Source organism: Malaclemys terrapin, chromosome 10, assembly GCF_027887155.1.
Source record: "Malaclemys terrapin pileata isolate rMalTer1 chromosome 10, rMalTer1.hap1, whole genome shotgun sequence".
Classification (NCBI taxonomy): domain Eukaryota; kingdom Metazoa; phylum Chordata; order Testudines; family Emydidae; genus Malaclemys; species Malaclemys terrapin.
The window spans coordinates 37,280,560-37,292,727 of NC_071514.1; the positions used below are offsets into that span (position 1 = coordinate 37,280,560).

The window sequence follows — 12,168 nt, forward strand, 5'->3', positions numbered from 1 at the left end:
GCAGGGTACTGCAGCCTCTTCTCTGATCAAGTTCCACCCTCCGTTCTGGCCATCTGCTGACACTGGTGGCAGGAGCCTGGCAAGGCGCTATGCCCTCTGCCCCACCAGTCATGAAATATGGCTCTTCAGGAATCTCCTGATGGGCAGCAAGCGGAGGGTGGGGAATCCAGCGCCAGCTTCCACCTGCCACTACAGCAAAGCAGAAGAGGAAGCGGAAAGACACTCTGTTCCAGTGAATCTCAGGAGATAGGAGAGCGAAGAACAGGAGAAAGGAGCACCAGGACGGGAGCCAGGGGATTATTCCTGGCTCTGCTTCTGACTTGCTGGGCAAATCACTGCCTGGCTCCCATGCCTCACTTTCCCCATCTCTCCAATGGGGACATCACTCACCTCACTAGGCACTGTGAAGGGCTTAATACATTGAGGCTTGTAAAGCCCTTTGGGACCCTCATTCTCATTTGACATTTGAGGGCCAGATACTCAGCTGGTGTGAACCAGTGTAGCCCCACTAAGTTAACACAGCTGAGCTACACACCAGCTGGGGATCTGGCTCTGAAATCCCATGCCCAGACAGGAGGAAAAGCTGTTCAAAAAGCAGCTGTGTTAGTATAGGGAGGGAACATGGCGTGGCAATGCTGCTGTGTCCTGCCTGTAGGCAGCTCTGACAGGGGTGTGAGGAGTGACATTTAACATGAGCTTTGGGGGTGGAGAGGGGGGCATGCACCCCTTAATCACTCAGCTGAGCTGCAGCAGTAAGAGGCTGGGGGGTGGTTTGTGATCAAACATATGCTGCTGAGCAAAAAGGATGGATATTTGTGCACGGGTCACTCCGCATTCATGTCTGTATGGCAGTCCGGGTGCAAGTGAGAGGAGCATGGAGGGCAGCAGCCTGTATGCCTCTGGGGCTGAATTCCAGAAGTGTTTGGTAACAGATTCGGAGTGTGGCTGCGGTATCACCTGCCACATTAGCTACATGAAACTCGCTTGCTGATGGAGCTATTCAAATAACATGGAAGAGACCAAGTCATCCCCAGGTAGAGATTGGATGGATGGGAACCATTAGGTTGCCAACTTCCAGCAATCTAGTCATACTATATGTGGTATATTAATTTGCTCCATACAGCAGAGTTGAAAACTGCCAAATATTTTTCTTGAAATTTCTATTGACAAATAATTGTTTTGTTCCCTCCCTCAACGAAAAACTGAAACCCAAAAAACTTGTTTTTGAAAACCATTTTTGGTAAAAGTTTTCAGTTTGGTAAAAGTGCTCAGTATTCAAAAACCAACCAACAAAAAGATAAAAACCCCAAAACAGAACCAAAACATTGGTGTTCATTTTTTTTCATAGAACAATTGGAAAATTTTGGACCAAAATAGAAATTTTCCATTTTATTAAAACAAACATTATTTTGTTCAAAATAGTGTTTTGATAAAAAAAATCTTGACCAGTTCTACTGGGCTCCATGCAGAACTGTCAGTCCACATTCACTCCAACCCAGACAGGGAGGAGCCATTCTCTCTTGGATTGAGAAGGAAATTCCATCCATATGTTCATTCGCTCCTTGGCATTCCAAAAAAACCCAGCCTGCAGGATTCCCTCTTTTGGGGTTAAAGCATAATGTAGTGCCTGTGCAAATTTTGTGGGCTTCTTTGCCCTGTGCATCCCCATCCTTAATCTCCAGCCACCCCTTTTCTGCTGAAGAGACAGTGAATCTCGTTACAGCAGATTGCAACCTTGAGCAGCCAAAGGCTCTACCAGAGTAGGGCTCTGTTGGTGCTCCAAATCCTAAATCACCAGTATGATAAAATATGACTACTGCCATATGCCAACCCAAGTCCTCTACATGCTGGTTCATATGCATGTTTTTCTCGTTCTGTACTGCTAGATGGATATTCACCCTCTCCCCCAACCCCTCCCATTGTGGAGTTCCCCTTAAACATTGGGCATGACGCCAAGGCAGTGGCACATCTTGTTGCAATCCGGGATTGGTAGACGCATGTGCTTGCTGACAAATGATCCCAGTAATCAGCCTTCTGTTAACGTTATCATAATGATGAAGTGCGAGGGTGACGGCTGATCATTTCTCTTCGTCCCAGCATGTTGATGCTGAATATAGTTTGCAGCTGCCAGCCACAGGACAGGTTTAATGTAGAAAAGAGCACCCGAGGGACCAGAAACTGAGCAAGACCACATTGGTCAGTCCCTGCCCTGTTCCACGAAGATGGTCACCAACACGCCAAAGGGGCTTTTGTTTCCCCTGTCCAGACAGGTAACCATCTCCCTGCTCCCCCCAGGATTCCCCACCCAGTGCTCTGAAGGAGCCATACACAGATATATATCTGCCAGCTGCCCCCCCCCCCCACATGGAGTTGGGCCCCCTGCTTTAGGTCAGTCCAAACTACGTGTCACATCTTAGTCCATTTGGAGAGGAAGCAAAGCACATAGCAATAGGGAGGAAAGATGGCCTTGTGGGTGAGGCTCTTGACTGGGACATGAGCATTTGGGTTCAATTCCTGACTCTACCACAAACCTTGGGTAAATCATTGAATCCATATGACTGGGGTTTGCCAAGATGGTAGCTTCCCTAGCTCTCACCGAAAACCCCAAACACTTGTCCTTCATTTTCCTCTTCTGTAGAATATGGTTGATAATATTCCCTTTGCCTCCTCTCTTTAGACTCTTTCTTGGCAGGGACTGTCCCTTTCTATGTGCTTATACAGCTCCTGGACTCTAGATGCTACCATGGTATAGAATAGATGATGAAGGAAACCTCAAAGACAGCTTGGAGCCATCCACATGAGAGTGCAGTGGGGCACGAGGAGTCCGTGGATGTGTCCCCATTTTGCCTGCAGTGGGTGGATCCACGAAGCCTGCCTTTTGCTCTGAGCAAAGAACGTGGTGGTGGTCGGGGGGGGGGGGGGGGGAGGAGAGTGTGACAAACCTGCCAGCCAGTTCATTGTTCACATGCCCTCCTTTCTAAAACAGACCTGAAGGAAGGACACTGCCTGCCAGCCAGCAGCACCAGGTTAGCAACACGGTTCCCCTTCTGAAGCAGCCCTGAGCAGATGGTTCCTCACTGGCTAACCCATGGTACAGATATAGCCCTGCCTTCAAAAGCAGATCAGAGTGCTTCCCACCAGCTCACACCAGATTAGTGCAGATCCAACCTGAATTATTTTTTCCCTAGCTCTATGCAAAGAGATGCCTGAATCATCCTGATTTTTTTTTCATTAGGAAACTAAATTCCATTCTGCATTGAAAGATCTCTTTGTTCTCTCCAGAGGACTGTCGTGCTGGGAAATTGCCTAAGCCCAGTCAGCTCTGATGTTTGCTGTCTCACGCGTTGCCTATATCAAACTGACAGTTCACAGATTTTAGTCTAGGATTTTGTATGTATAGTACAAGCCAAAACCTGCTCCTGTCTCTTTCGACTGTCCTAGAGAGAGAGCCGGGAAGCAGGCTGAGTCGTCACGATGTCGTGTGACTGTAATAGAGACATCTCACAAAGCACAGTTGTTTGAGGGCACTGTTGCTTGCCCTCAGACAGAATTAAGAGCTTGTCTGGCCAACATCCCCTGCATGACAGTGGAGGGGGATCTACACTTAGCTCAGCCAGCGGGCAGCCGTTTCTGTGATCAGCATAATATATACCTTGTAGAGAACCAATCTTGTTTAATGATGGAGGAATCTCCTACAGGTGATAGGACAGAATCATAAAAATGGAGGGCTGGAAAGAAACTCAAGAGGTCATCTAGTCCAGCTCTCTGAGGCAGGATTAAGTACACCTAGATCATTCCTGACAGGTGTTTGTCTAACCCAGGGGTAGGCAACCTATGGCACGCGTGCCGAAGGCAGCACGTGAGCTGATTTTCAGGGGCACTCACACTGCCCGGGTTCTGGCCACCGGTCGGGGGGGCTTTGCATTTTAATTTAATTTTAAATGAAGCTTCTTAAACATTTTAAAAACCTTATTTACTTTACATACAACAATAGTTTAGTAATATATTATAGACTTATAGAAAGAGGCCTTCTAAAAACGTTAAAATGTATTACTGGCACACGAAACCTTAAATTAGAGTGAATAAATGAAGACTCGGCACACCACTTCTGAAAGGTTGCCGACCCCTGGTCTAACCTGTTGTTAAAAACCTCCAGGGATAGGGATTTCACAACCTCCCTTGGAAACCTGCTCCAGTGCTTAACTATCCTTATCATTAGAAAGTTTCCCCCAATATGCAATATAACCAGATCATAATGATTGTATTTTTCAAGGAGTTGTCCAAATATCAGACACATTGGAGATCCATCCCAACTAAGCCTGATGGCATCTTCCCAGGAACCCCCACTTATGGTGAAATATATGAGGAGCAGCTTCCCACCCTCAGCCAAAAGGATGGAATTTTCCGCATTCCTCCCGAAGAACTCTACATTTCCTCAACATGCAAGTAATTGGGGACCGATGGCAGACTATAGCAGGAAGGAATTTCTGGCCAGCTTACGGCAACACAGACAAGCCCATGTTTGTGTCTAGCAACAGATCATTGAGCTTTATACATTCTGCAACATAATAGCATCAAACCCGCGTGTCAGGGGGCAAACCCCCCACTTACCCAAGTCAGATGGTGTCAGGATGCAGGCCAATTGGCTCCAGAAGCTCAATGGGCGTCGTCCTCTCCTTTGCTTTCCAGTCATGCACTGAGAAGGAAATGATATCACAATCAGAGCTTGCCTTGCATTTAACAGTAGAGAGAGACACTTTGCTTCTGCTGTTAAAGGGAAATTAGACTGCAAAGTTAAGCACCAGGAAAGTTAAAAAGGTTTCAAATAACTTTCCCCTCCCCTCATCAAACATGAGTTGAACTGAGCAGAAGCCTCACCCAGGCTGATATTTGAAAGCTATAAATAGGGCTGTATGGGAAGAAAAACAGGGACACAGAAAGACACAGGCTCAGGGAGCTGGGTGAGAAGAAAAATGGCAAATATATTACAGCTGAGGCTGTCTTAAGTGACTACTCCAAAGACCAACCAGAAGCAGTTACTGAATGGAAGTAATTTTCTAATCCAGGTGGAGCAGAATAGTACTCAGTAGGGCAAAGTCACCTCTGCTGTGGAGTTACACCTCGGGCAGGTTTGGCCCAGCATACTTTGGGGTGATCTCTTAAAATAGGCAATTGTGCAATAAGGGCAATTTCTTGCCCATGGTTCACTGTATTTAAACACTAAGAACTGTCCTTCCTGTAGGGACCTTGAGCATGTGTGAATCCTCTTGGAAATGACATTGGGGCCTCCTTTCCCATAGAAAAACACTGGAGCAATGAGGGTATCCTCTGTGCTCAGACAGTGATGGCATAAGGGGAGTCCCCCTCTCTTGTAAACAGTGCTAGGGAGCTTTGCAAAGTCCCAAACCACATGAAACTTGCCTGCCTACAAGCGTCACTACAGATACAAGGCTGCTCAGCTCACCCAGTGCTCCTTGTGCCCCTCAAACCATCCTGGAGAACAAGGGCCAATTTTTGAGTTTGCACCTAAACCAGGTTAAACTCAGGGGCTTCCACAGAGTGTGGCTTTGTGATTTTGAGTTTGCTTGAGCCCTAAGTTTTGAGGGAGGGGCATAAATCCAGGTGACAACACCAGGTAAAAGGCTGGCATGAAAGCCCAGGAGCTAGAACCACTGGAGATCCCCAGACACAAAGCTGGATACTGTGCTACACCCATAGCACACACAGTTCAAGAGGGGTGTGTAAAGCTCTGGGTCTGAGCCAAGAACCCAGGAAGCTCCGGTTAAGGGAGGAGGTTATACTGCACTCTGCTCTCCTATGCGCTTTAGAGACAGTGCTGGGCAAACTGTTTTGGAGCCAGTATGACCCAACCTGAAATTCTGTCCCAAATTCAACCCTAACCAAACCAGTCTTGATACATTGGATGTAAATGTTCAAATACATGTTCCTAAAGATTATTTCTTATTGTAGAAGGACAGCCACCTCCAGAGTGCCCCCTCCTGGCATAGGGTGGCTCCACAGCAACACTACTTCAGTTTCCCCTTCTCAGGGCTCCTCAATAAACTCTTTGCCCCAATCCCTTTGACTTGCCCTCGGCCAGCTCACACAGGCTAACAACAAAGCCTTTCAAGCACAGAACTCAAGGATGTCTCTCCTCTAGTAACCCCAAACAAACAGAACTAAGAGTCTTCTTCCCTGTCTCTGGCTGGAGCTGGACCAGGCCCCTCCTCTCTGAAAGTCTATCTCCCTGCTTTATATCCTGCCACCACTCCCAGAACTTCTTACCCAAGCTTTGCCACATGCCTCTCCTCTTATCTCTTCCCCAGAAGACCTGTTTGGGTCACATGACCTTCATTTGCCCCACCTGGGGAGGTGAGCTAACTATGCCATGGGTGGGACTGGCCCCTTTAAGGGCAGATGGGCCCAGCCCATCTGTGATCCTTCTATTCACTTGCTCCTGCACTTCCTTCTTCCAATCCAGCCCCAGAAAGGTGTAAAGTCCACGTGAAGCCTGACCAGAGTCAGCAGTCACCTAAGGTCTCCCAAGGAAGTTTGTTGGTGCAAGACTCCTAGTTCAGGTCTGCAGCCCTGAGAGGTCTGGCTAAGCATCTTACTTTGGGGGTTTCCCTAATAAATGACTGAAACATCCAACCATTTGGGGTTCACCTGGCACTGATATGAATGCTTTCCAAGCTGTGCTCCAGTGCACATGCTGCTCTAGGAGTCTCCAAGGCAATGCCCAGACCGCATTTCTCTGTGTGAGCTTTGTAAAGCACTGAATGAAACTGATGGGGCCACCAAGGAAAGGGCTTGGGGAGCAGAGAGGGTACTCTCAGGGGACTTGCGAAAAGCCTACTCATAACCTCAGTGTTTCTTCTCAACCCTGACCATCACCCCAATGCAAATGTCCTTCAGTATGTATCTTCCCCCAGATCAGTTCTTAAAGCACAAATACACCCCATAGACCAGGATCTACATTTGGAGTTAAATAACTACAGTGTCTTCTTTAATGCATTCTCCCTGGCATGATGAAATTCCAGCACTTGACTTACTAAATCAACATTAGCTGCGGCCTTAAAAATATATAGAGACAGAGATATAAATTGAAACACAGCTTGTGCGAACCTCCATGAGTCGCAGGGAGCATGCAAACTCGAATTCAAAATCGCACACAGGTGGCATATCAAGGCCTCAGTGCAGATACTTCAATCACAGATGATAAACTTTCAACCCCAGCGGTGCTAAATTGGGCTGGTTCAGTTCCTGTCTCGGTTTTTTCCTTTTGAAAGGCAGGCTAGGGGAAATGAAAGGGAGAGAGGTGGGAAGAAAGGAGGAAGGAGAGAGTGCTGGAAAGAGAAAGATGCAGGAAGAAAGGTGCAACACTGGGGAGTGGAAGAGTCCTAAAGAAGGGAGGTGAAAATGGGGGAAGAAAAAAGTGATGATGGGAGAAGTTGCCAAGAGAAGGGAATCCAAAGGAAAGTATGAGACAGGGAGGCAGTGGAGGATGAAAGGTAGGAAAAACAAAGGGAGTGGGGGAGCTGCATAGCCAGTCCAGTGCCCCTTCTTTCACTCTGACCAGGATGCCATCTTGCACAGCCTGCCTGCCCCCTCCCAGGGGCAGCACGCCCAAAGCCTGCAATGCCCAGCGTCGCCTCTCCCCTGTGGATTTCTCTGTGCAGTTTCCCCTTCAGCCTGAAGCGGAGCCATTAAGCTCCCAGTTATGCAAATGGGACCAGGCCTCATCTCTGCTGCCTAATGGCTGCTGTTAAGCTGAACCCAAGAGGAAGAGCTTTGCAGTTAGGGAGTGTAATGTACCTCGGGGCTGATCCTGTTACTCTGTGCCGGTACCGCAATGCAAGGCAGGCAGAGGTGGGGACACAGCTGTTTCAAGCCACATTTGTGCCACAGGGCTGCCCAGCTGCTGGTGTAATTCAGGGCAGCTTCATGACTGCCCTAACCTATGCCCCACTCAGGGCCGGCTCCAGGCACCAGCTTAACAAGCAGGTGCTTGGGGCGGCCAAGGGAGAGGGGCGGCACCTGCGGCAATTCGGGGCGGCAGATCCCTCACTCCCTCTAGGAGCGAAGGACCTGCCGCTGAACTGTCGCCGCCACTCGCGGCTTTTTTTTTTTTTGCTTGGGGCGGCAGAAATGCTGGTGCCGGCCCTGGCCCCACTTCCCTGGTCCCCTATGGCACAGAGAATGGCTAGGGTGCAGCAGCCCTGGTGATCACCACTCCCATCCCTTCCCTACTCTCAACATACCCCATATTCTGTATTCTCCCATTCCCCCAACTCTGCCAGCCAGGGAGCTGCCTTACCCTGGGGGTGTTCTGTGGGGCTGTTCCTGCCCTTCTGTCCTGAAGGAGCAATGTCAAGGGGCCAGGGGCAGGAGCGAATGATTGATGGATGGATGGACAGACAGAATCTGGAAAGTGAGCAGCCAGCAGGCTCAGCGCACTGACAAAGCCAGGAGCAGTGAAACAATGACCCTTCAGTGAACTCAGCCCTGGAACTCCTTGGTCTGGGTCCAACTAAGAGCAAAGATTATGGCCTGTGTGATATCAGCAGCTCCGGTCCAGTAAATGACTGCGCACAAAGATGTTGTTTCCCTCCTGTTTTCCCTCGCTTCACCCCAGTTATAGCTTGTATTTTAATTGCTCAGTGTCATGGGCGCAGTCAGGGAGGACACGGCCCTTCCAGCTCATTAAAAAGCATCTTTGAGCCGGCTCGTGAGCTTAGCAGAGTTTGGAGAATAGAGATTAAAAGCATTTGGCGGTGGCTCTCCGGTGCCAGGACGCAACTGGATAACTCTTGGGAAGGCTCTTAGTGCAAAGGAGCCGAGGGGGGACCCTCCTGTGGAAGATTGTGTTGATACGTTCTCCAGCACCAGTAGGAGTTGGGGGTGTGCTGCGCCTCGCAGGCTAGGGTCCTGAGACTGTACATGGCCATTGATGGCAGTGGTGAGCTGGGAAGGAGTCTTTTCCTTTAAGCAGGTCAGTGACAGATGGAGGTGTTTGGAAAAACCCACGGAGGTAGGACATGGGACCGTATGGCTCAGAACACTGATGAGATGCAGCCAGAGCCATTCACCACCGGGGAATGGGCTCAGATCCAGCCCGGGTTGATAGAGACCAAATGTCAGGAGCATCTGATGCTGGCCGTGTAGGCTGTTAGCATACATTGCTGTCAGCACAGTTCCTAGAGGGCACGTGTCCACATTGCTGCTGCCAGCCTCAGCAGAGTGAGACCAAGGAGTACAGTAGATGGGCCTGGACACTGAACTCCCCTCTCAGCTCAAAGGCAAGGCTGCAGTGTCACTGCCTGTGCTGTACCACGGCACTTCAGTTCCCAGGACTGTCATAAGAACATAAGAATGGCCATACAGGGTCAGACCAAATACCCATCTAGCCCAGTATCCTGTCTTCCGACTGTGGCCAACGCCAGGTGCCCCAGAGAGAATGAACAGAACAGGTAATTACTAAGTGATCCATCCCCTATCGCCCATCCCCAGATTCTGGCAGAGGCTAGGGACACCATCCCTGTCCATCCTGGCTAATAGCCATTGATGGACCTATCCTCTATGAACTTATCTAGTTCTTTTTTGAACCCTGTTATAGTCTTGGCCTTCACAACATCCTCTGGCAAGGAGTTCCACAGGTTGACTGTGCGTTGTGTGAAAAAAATGTCCTTTTGTTTGTTTTAAACCCGTTGCCTATTAATTTCATTTGGTGACCCCTAGTTCTTGTGTTATGAGAAGTAGTAAATAACACTTCCTTATATACTTTCTCCACACCAGTCATGAGTTTACAGGCCTCAATCATATCCCCCCTTAGTTGTCTCTTTTCCAAGCTGAAAAGTCCCAGTCTTATTAATATCTCCTTATATGGCAGCCATTCCATACACCTAATAATGTTTGTTGCCCTTTTCTGAACCTTTTCCAATTCCAATATATCTTTTTTGAGATGATGAGACTACATCTGCATGTAGTATTCAAGATGTAGGCATACCACAGATTTATATAGAGGCAATATGATATTTTCTGTCTTATTATTTATCATTTTCTTAATAATTCCCAACATTCTGTTCACTTTTTTGACTGCCGCTGCACATTGAGTGGATGTTTTCAGAGAACTAGTCACAATGACTCCAAGATCTCTTTCTTGAGTGGTAACAGCTAATTTAGACCCCATCATTTTATATGTATAGTTGGAATTATGTTTTCCAATGTGCATTACTTTGCATTTATCAACACTGAATTTCATCTGCCATTTTGTTGCCAAGTCACCCAGTTTTGAGAGATCCTTTTGTAGCTCTTCGCAGTCTGCCCGGCACTTAACTATCTTGAGTAATTTTGTATCATCTGTAAATTTTGCCACCTCACTGTTTACCTCTTTTTCCAGATCATTTATGAACATGTTGAATAGGACTGGGCCCAGTACAGACCCTTGTGGGGCACCACTATTTACCTCTTTCCATTTTGAAAACTGACTATTTATTCCTACCCTTTGTTTCCTGTCTTTTAACCAGTTACAAATCCATGAGAGGACCTTCCCTCTAATCCCAGGTCTGCTTACTTTGCTTAAGAGCCCTTGGTGAGGGACCTTGTCAAAAGCTTTCTGAAAATCTAAGTACGCTATATCCACTGGATCCCCTTTGTCCACATGCTTGTTGACCCCTTCAAAGAATTCTAGTAGATTGGTGAGGCATGTTTTCCCTTTACAAAAACCATGTTGACTCTTCCCAACAAATTATGTTCATCTATGTGTCTGACAATTTTTTTCTTTACTATAGTTTCAACCAGTCTTCCTGGGACTGAAGTCAAGCTTACCGGCCTGTAATTGTCTGGATCACCTCTGGAGCCCTTTTTAAAAATTGGCATCACATTAGCTATCCTCCAGTCATTTAGTATAGAAGCTGATTTAAATGATAGATTACAGACTACAGTTAGTAGTTCTGCAATTTCATATTTGAGTTCCTTCAGAACTCTTGGGTGAATACCATCTGGTCCTGGTGACTTATTACTGTTTAGTTTATTGATTTGTTACAAAACCTCCTCTAATGACACCTCAATCTGGGACAGTTCCTCAGATTTGCCACCTAAAAAGAATGGCCCAGGTTTGGGAATCTCCCTCACATCCTCAGCCGTGAAGACCAATGCAAAGAATTAATTTAGTTTCTCCATAATGGCCTTATTGTCCTTGAGTGCTCCTTTAGAATCTCGATCGTCCAGTGGTCCCACTGGTTGTTTAGCAGGCTCCCTGCTTCTGATGTATGTAAAAAAATTTTTTTTGCTATTACTTTTTGAATCTTTGGCTAGCAGTTCTTCAAATTCTTTTTTGGCCTTCCTAATTATATTTTTACATTTAATTTGCCAGAGTTTATGCTCCTTTCTATTTTCCTCACTAGGATTTAACTTCCTTGCATCAGTGCTGAATCCAAGTACAAGGAATGGAAAGGACAGAAAGAAAGACTGCCCCATCAATCCTGCAGCACCCTATGCCCTGCATGTGTAAGGGGACTGTTGGCCCCTTACTAAAACTCAGTGGGGTTTTTTGGTTGGCTAGCTCCCAGTACCAAAAGAAAGGGGAAGGGTCGATGGGAAATCAGGACCCTGAAACTGACAGTCCCCAGAAACAATGGGGAGAGGCCAATACTCCAGGACAGGCTGACTGCCAGGGCCGGCAGGCTAATCAGGGAGTCAGGGGGGTCCTGTTTTCCATGTGAGTTGGAATTGCCTGGCCAGACAGAGTGGGGCCAAGCTAAGGAGAAAGCAGGGGCCTGAGCTGAGCTGGGGAGCAGAGCTGTGCCAGATCCAGAGAGAGGCAGCCCAGGGGGAGCAGATCTGTGCTGGGAGCAGAGTCACAGAAGCAGCCACAGAGCAGACCTGTGCTGGGATTAGAGCTGCAGCAACCAGAGCCAGAGGGGCCGGAGAAGCAGCCCAGGGAGATGGAGGCAGAGCAGCAGCAGTGCTGAGGCAGAGTGGAGCTGGGGCTGGAGCAGTCTGGAGCCAGGTGCGGTGAACAGCTGGGGAGAGTGAGAGGGACCCTGGGCAGTGGGCCCAGTGGAGGGAGTTTCCCCCAGCCAAGAGGCCCTGCAGGCCGGACTTGGGGGGATCGTAACCCTGACGGGGTGGTGGTGGTGGTGGTGGTGGTGGTGACACTTGGGAAAA

The 12,168-nt window shown here is 48.1% G+C and overlaps 1 protein-coding gene across 1 annotated transcript in view; it reads right to left on the minus strand.

The window, feature by feature from the left end:
• LINGO1 (leucine rich repeat and Ig domain containing 1) overlaps positions 1–12,168 on the minus strand; it is a 462,045-nt gene that overhangs the window by 155,214 nt on the left and 294,663 nt on the right. The window contains exon 5 of the mRNA XM_054042809.1: positions 4,612–4,696. The gene's annotated coding sequence lies outside the window, so the exon portion shown is untranslated. The remainder of the gene's footprint in view (positions 1–4,611; positions 4,697–12,168) is intronic.